The sequence below is a fragment of the Octodon degus genome, unplaced genomic scaffold (genome assembly GCF_000260255.1).
Source record: "Octodon degus isolate 3935 unplaced genomic scaffold, OctDeg1.0 scaffold00121, whole genome shotgun sequence".
Lineage (NCBI taxonomy): Eukaryota > Metazoa > Chordata > Mammalia > Rodentia > Octodontidae > Octodon > Octodon degus.
The window spans coordinates 4,229,458-4,237,160 of record NW_004524697.1 but is presented as its reverse complement, the minus strand read 5'-3'; the positions used below and the strand labels follow the sequence as shown (position 1 = coordinate 4,237,160).

At 40.4% G+C, this 7,703-nt stretch overlaps 1 protein-coding gene across 1 annotated transcript in view; it reads left to right on the top strand.

Moving 5' to 3' along the window:
• Positions 1–7,703, top strand: part of Galntl6 (polypeptide N-acetylgalactosaminyltransferase like 6) — a 1,205,609-nt gene that overhangs the window by 1,114,048 nt on the left and 83,858 nt on the right. The window lies entirely within an intron of this gene.

Below are 7,703 nucleotides of genomic sequence, written 5' to 3'. Positions count from 1 at the left end.
CTGCCCCCTGGTGGGCTGAGCTGGCCTCTCTCTCTCTCTCTCTCTCTCTCTCTCTCTCTCTCTCTCAAATAAATAAATAAATAAATAAAATTAAAAAAAAGATAGTGCTGCTCTCTTCCTGGACTTGTACAACCCGGGCACATAGGAGCCTGAAGGCTACAGCCATGTGCTCTACCTGAGGTCTTGACCTTGTGGGCTTATTTGACCTCACGCTATACATACTAAACATTTTGTTAAGACTTTCCTGGGGAATTAGCAATGGCATTCTGCTTAGTAGTGGTTCTACCAGTCTACCATGAGCTTAACTTACAGCAGGGAAAATTCAACATTGACACCAGAAAAAACTTGCTTAGCTTAACACACTGGAAAGCATACAGATTTGTTCTGTTTGTAAGTAGAGAGCTCTTTCCTAAAGATTTTTGTCTGTTTTCCAGCTTTCTATGGTGTCCTCAAAGAGCTAGAAGATCCCACAGTGTCACTGTGCAGTTCAATATTACATTAAGGTGTCGTCAACTGATTCTTTTCTTTCCTTTTTTTTCTTATGTGGAAGCCAGAATTTTGTTCCTACCTGGTTACTGCTTCAGATTGCAATTGCTTCCACCTCCCTTTATCACCTGACTAATCCGTAACCTCTATTTAGAAGGCTCCCTTTTGGAGACAGGCTTAAGCTTTCCACTGAGTTCTAGAAAAGTGATGACTTTCCAGAAATAGTCAAAATAAGAGCCACTTAAGATCCGGTGGCATTGGGGGTCCCTTTCATTACACTTGCCAGTCTCACACTTTCTGTCGCTCGCCAGGCCCCAGAGCCATGTATATTCATCATTTCTGATTTAAAGAATCAGACACTGGGATCAGATTACTTTTTAGCAGAGAGGCTAATTCTTATGCCCAAAGGTTCAAGCCAGTAAACAAACAAAGGTCATGTTTTAGTGTAGAGAAGGACAAAATGGCCTGTTAAGGGTCAGTTGCATTCAATCACTGTGTTCAGTGAAGATGCAGGTGGGTAGCAGGAAGGAAGACACGGAAGATAGTGGGAAGGCGACAAAGAAGGACCATCAGCAAATGCTGAGAATGTACTCTAGTCAAGGGTTCTGAAGCAGATCGTTCCCCAGGCGCGGTACACCCTGAAGAGATGTGAAACGCGCGCACTTAATCCCGGGGGCAAGACAAGAATTTTCAACTCACTTTAAGCTAAATAAAGGCTGCTTGCTCGGTGGCTAGTGTTAGATAATAGCGACCTGGTCCTTCGTGGAGAGTAGATTAGGAAGATGGCTGACAGCACAGAAGGGATCTGGGGCCCACTGCAGTCCCTGACCAAGAAGTCTTTCACGTTTTTCACTTTTGTGATTAGTGTTCCCCTTCATGGTCTTTTTAATTTTTTAACTCAGAATAATTTTAAATTTATAGGAACATTGCAAAGGCAGAACAGGTAGTTTACATAAACCCTTCATCTAGCTGCTTCTAGGACTAGCATCTTAGATCTACCTCATCAACTGGGTATATGGTTAACACTGGTTCAAAACTATTCACTTAATGCAAACCTCATTTATATTTCACCAGTCTCTCTCTCTCTCTCTCTCCCTCTCTCTCTCTCCTCTCTCTCCCTGTCTCTCTCTCTCCCCGTCTCTCTCTCTCCCTATCTCTCTCTCCCCATCTCTCTCTGTCTCTCTCTGTCCTCTCTCTCTGTGTCTCCGTCTCTCTCTCTGTCTGTCTCTCTCTCTCTCTCCATCTCTCTCTCCCCATCCCTCTCCCCCATCTCTCTCTCTCTCTCTCTCTCTCTCTCTCTCTCTCTCTCTCTCTCTCTCTCTCTCTCTCTCTCCTTTTTCATTCCGGGATCCAATCCAGTGTATGAGAAAGCTTTTTAATTTCCTATAAATTTCAAAATTAATAGAACAGGCAAAGAAGTGTACTAGGTCACCTGCTATTTCATTGAGAAGGTGTGAAGGACAATGAGGGCTGTGACTCTTTCCTAGCCGCTGTGAGAAGGAGCCAAAGCTCCCAGCAACACAAACACAAGCACCCTTTACAGGAGACCCGTGCCAAGCAGCAGGGCAATTTGCCACATTATGCACTTGTACTTGGACTCGTTTTCCATCTGCTTCACTGTGCCAGCCTGATTCTAGGTAAACAATGAAGTGCTTAGGCAACGTGGGCTCTGGCAGTTGGAACCCAACTTGTACAGGATACATTACAGACTACGCAGCCCATGTAAACCACTACTCATTTCCCTGACAAGTTCAGCTGCATAATTGCACTTGTCTCCTAACTTCTCTCTGCTTCTGCCCTTAACCCGCTTCAGTGTCTTCGCAATGTGGGCCTCTTAAAATGGGAAATTTTAAGAAGGTCCTCTGCTTGGGCCTTCTCAAGGCTGATCGTCTCTTGTGAAATGAAAACCAAGGCTACTAAATGCTCTCAGTTATGCTGCATCTCCTTCAACTTCATCTCTTACAAGCCTGGTTTCCTTTCGGTGGATACACAGGCCTCACTGGAGTCCCTCAAATAGGCCCAGTAGTGGCTAAGGTTGTAGCTTGGGGGTACAAGTGCCTGCCTGGCAAGTACAAGGTCCTGAGTCAAAAAAAAAAAAAAAAAACACCTCAATAGCGCAAGTGCGATCCCATCACAGGGCCTTGGACATGCTACTCCCACTACTTAGAACCTCCCAGGCCCGGCAATCCCGTCCAAGGCCGCTCCCATCCCTTCCTTCCTTCAGGCTCTCACTCAAAACTCCATCTTCTCAAGAAAGTCTTCCCTAGCTGTGCTATCTAAGTGTGTGACCATCACACTCACACGTGTGTGCATATGTACCTCCCTGCTCTTCCTTTATTTTTCTCCTTAGCATCCATCACTCTCTGTCAAGTTGTGTAAGTTTATTTATTAATCCTATTTACATGAATCCCCTCCCCAAGAAAGTATGCTCCTTGTGACAGAATTTTGTTGGTTTGTTGTGCTACCACAGTGAACATTTTTGAAAATTCAACAAACTTTCGGCTGATTCAACAAATTCCTTTGACAGCAAAAAACAGTGCCGCACATAGAGAAAGCGCTCAGTAAATATTGCCTGGATAACTGAAAGGGGAAGATGGGGAGGATGCTGGTTCCCCAGTGTCCTGTCACCGCCCACCGCTGTGTCTGCTGTCTATGCAACTGAGATGCACAGAGCACAGAAAGCTCTTCTCCATCTCCACAGCGGGGGAGTCCCTGTACCTTCCACTCATTCACCAGACAGAGTCCACCTCTTTGGAAAGCACGTTCCGTGGAACAGTAATCCAGTCCATTAATTGACTCTGGTGGGCTGTTAGGTCTATGGTCCAAAATTCTCTGCTCTGTCACCCAAAGAGGAAGGAGGAGTAACTCCAAAGGTAAAAACCTGAGATCCAACAATTTCCAAACCCTATACCAACTTTTACTTAAAAAGCAGAGGGGATGCAAGTTACATTGGATAGAAAAGTACATTCCAGAATCATTCCATCTTCTAGTGCACAAGCATTCCAGTGGAATTGGGGAGATACTGGAGTTCCCAGACTAAGTAGGATTTTGAGCCTTGTAATGAGTCAAACATCCTTAAGCAGTATATACAACAATATACATTTCCAGGATACTGTGTTGGATACAGTGAGAACTGGTTTAAAGTAAAAGCCATTCTTAAACCACTCACATAGGGAACGTCTCTTTCGTGTCAAGATGCTAAATGACAGAAAGTGGATTTCCTATTATTTTTCTTCTTTTTTTCCCTTCTCCTCCTCAGAATTCATGAATTTGCTAAAGTCATTTTTAGTATTCCTTTATATTCCAGAAAGCAGAGTTCTGCAGAATTCTAAATATCATGTGTAAAAGGGTATAAAAAATATAAAATAGATAAAGGTGTCTTTCTCAAACAGTGTCATAAATTCTTTCACAAAGTGTCTGCTTACTGTCCTCAATGTGCCAGTTTCTGCACATCCATTTGTCATCTTGCAGTTGTGCAAGACTTTTAAAAAATCTTTATTTTCAAATTTCATTTCAGTACCTAACTACTTCAGCTGCTTATTTAAGCTCTTTCCCAAGAAAATGTCATCCTAGAGGGAGAAACGCTTACAAAGACCAGCACCCTGCATAATTCCAGTCCTCTGTTTCGAGCTGCTGCTCTTGACTTCTTTAACCTTCTCCATGCCTCTTCCTTCTACTCTTCTCACTGTGCATATGCTTTTCAAATATCTCATGTCAACTTACGTGAAAGAAAGTTCAGCACTAGGAGATGTGTCATTTAAAAGACAGTCTCTCAAAGTGAAGTCCTTTCTTTCAAAGACATCCCATGTGAGTTCTGTGATGTGTGAGGCAGAGGTAAGCTGATTCCTTCTGCACCACGAGCAAGGCCTCCTGCCTTCCCTCAGGAGAGTCAAGGCCAGTTTCTGGGAGTTTCTTCTAACTGGAGAAAGCCACAATGTCAGATCATCTTGCTGTTCCCTTGGCAACCATCCCTGCCATTCAGGTGCTAAATATCATCAAAACAGACCTTTAAATTAAGCAGTCATTCAGACATGAGTTGTCATTCTCAGTGTACCAGGCTTGACTTCATCTGTCATTTATTTTTGCAGGGAGAGGCAATGCTGGTACACTATGCTAATTGAACTCTCCAAGCCTCAGAAAGGAAGTTAAGAAAAATGTAAGAATACACAAAGATTGTATTGTCCTTCCAAGCTTTGCCATGTGCTTTCTGAATTCTCAATAGCTGAGGCAGGGCCACAAAGATAAAGTGCACTCTAATAAAGATGGTTGTAGTTCTACATCCCCACAAAGGCAAATTAAATGTCTCAGTGTCCCACCCATGGCAATTTGATTCAAGTCATAGTGGGGTCAGAGGTGCTTCAGAGATAACAAACATATTTCTTTTTCCCTGTGGCATACATAAATAAACAGTCAAAATTGTCTTTTCTACTTATTTTGTTCTTTAAAACACGTATTTGTAGTTGATATATGTTTACACACATAAATGTACACCTTTCCTGGGTCATATGCTAAGCAAGTGGCATATTGAGTATCATGAATTTATCTTTTTTTTAAATTATTATTTTAGTTTTATGGCATACCACATGAGAAATAATGGTAAAAATAAAAGCTACATTTCCTATAATATTCTTTCCTAAAATATACTAAGATTTCTGATTCTAAAACAGAACAACACAATTTTGTTTAGTCACAAAGGACTTCTTTTTCTTTTTTGACAGTACTACAAACTGATCCCAGGGTTTTGTGCATGCTAGGCAAGCAGTCTACCATGCAGCTACACACTCAGCCCAATTTTGTTAGTCATAAAGATTAGATCGAACATGTAGGAAAATGAGAAACAAAAACATAGATATTGTCTTGCACAAAAGAATGACAGGGAGCCCATTAGTTACTCTAGAGCATGAACTAGTGTGACCTGCATGTCACACCACAGCAGTACTTTGTACACCAGCAGAGGTAAGAAATTGCTAGAAAAAGAAAGGACAAGTGTGACCACTTCTATAAAGAAAGGGTTCAGAAACAAGTATTCACCACCAACAGGACAATTACTTTACAGACCACAAATAAAAGCAATCAAGTCTGAAAATTACCAGTGAAATTTCAAAGGTTTTCCCAATGGGTCCAAGCCAAGGACCAGGTCAAACAGAACACAGGAAACCAGTAAGGAGGGGTACAAACAGAGGACGCTGGTGAAGCCTTAGCCCACAAGTAGCTCAGAAACACCAGGATACTTCAAACCACAGAGACTCATGCTCTTTCCTGTAGTTTGTACCTAAATCAAAGCAGTAGCCATCCCAGGGACACAAGACCTACCAGGAGCCTGGACTAGACCTCGAGGTACAGATGACAAATGCGTGCAGAGGCAGCAGCACTGTTTGAAACTGAAGACCCGTAGGATTCTCGATTGCACAGATTCATGGCTTGGAAGTTGGTGAATCAAACTCTCTAAGAGAAGAAAAATGCCTTTATCGAAAGTCCTCTTGTTTAATACTTCACAACAATAACAGAAAAGAGAGCCATACATGGGAATCTCCTACTCATGTCCAACAAACTGTCTCATTTATATATGAAAAATAAAATCAGATTATAATAAAAATCTATACAGAGATACAGTGATCAAAATAAAAATGAATCTTCCATAATCCCAACAGATAATAAAAGTATACTACAAATGTAGCTACAGAGACGATGAAAACTACTAAGTAAAATTTCAAATTTGTTGATTAACAGAGAATCTTCACATTTGTTGATTAAAAGAACAACACAGCTGGAAAGATAGATCTGTGGTCTAAGTGCCTGCCTGGCAAGCACAAGGACCTGTGTTCAATCCCTGGTACTGCTTGCTGTGCAAGGCCTGGAATCCTGGGTGCACTGTGCTGGCCACCAAAACCAGGTATGGTGGTGCATGCCTGTAATCTCAGCGCTGGGGAGGCCGAGACCAGAGGATCACTACGAGTCTGAGCTGCGTAGCAGGACCATGTACCAGATAAATAAATAAATAAATATTAAACACTAAAAAAAACATACAAATCAGAATTAACCAGCTCAGAAATGAGATTGCTAGAATGTGAAACATGATTTTTAAGAAAAGATTCCTGAAAAGACTAAGGAATGTACAACGAAAGAAAGTATTTCAAATATGAAGTTTTAAAATTAGAAGAGACATAACAGCACAACAAGAACAATTATATGAAAGGAAAAAATACTGAATATACCAAAGAAAATAAAGAAAAGAGAGGGAGAATAATTCACAGAAAGATATAGAGTGACATACAAAGGTGAGGCAACACAGAATTCCAAACAAGAAAGGTTCTCAAAAATGAAAGACAATAAATCTTCACAATTGGAGGATATGTTTACAGCAAATATTTGAATTTATGTACAACTAAGAATCATCAATGCCACAATACTTGCAATAAAATGATCATATCCTAAATGAATTGAAGGATTTCTCCCTTGAAGTAAAAAGAACAAAGTAGACAGACACTGAAGTACAAACATGTTCGTTTACTAGAAGGTGATTGAACATCACTGTAAAGATATTCAAGACAATAAAAATGAGCCAAATATTTTATATCCAATGAAACTATTGTTCAAACATAAAGGTCTTCAAAAGAAGATATAAACATTCAAGAATTTAGACATCAGCTTTATTAAAAGATTCTTCTGAGGAACCTGCTAGAGAAAGAGCATCAGAAACCACAAATGTTTGCAGAGCCTTGGCAGAGGTCTAATAGAAAATAAAGGATTAAAAATGCATGTGATCCAACAGTATAAAAATAAAATAAAAATAATGAATTGAGAAATTAAAAGGAAATCAGAAGAAGTTTATTGAGACAGGGCATGGTGGTGCATGCCTGTAATCCCAGCTCTTGGGAGGCTGTAAACAGGCGGATCACTATAAGTCCAATCTAGTAGTGAGACCCTGAACACCTTGTAGACCTTTCCCTAAAGAAAAGAAAAATACAAAAAAAGTATAAAAAAAAAAAACAAGTTTGTTGATGATACCATAAGTACTAACTGGAAGTAAAAGAATATCACATATGTTCAGCCAGGGATCTGGAGAGCTAGAAGGAAAAAGGGAAGTGTTAATGTTAGCATTGTTTAGAAAAGGCTGTGGTTAGGAATTCTCTAAAAATACATACTACTTGTCATGTCATACCAATTACTGCCACACTGTCTCTCAAGTAAATTTTTTTCTAAAAAAAAATAATAAA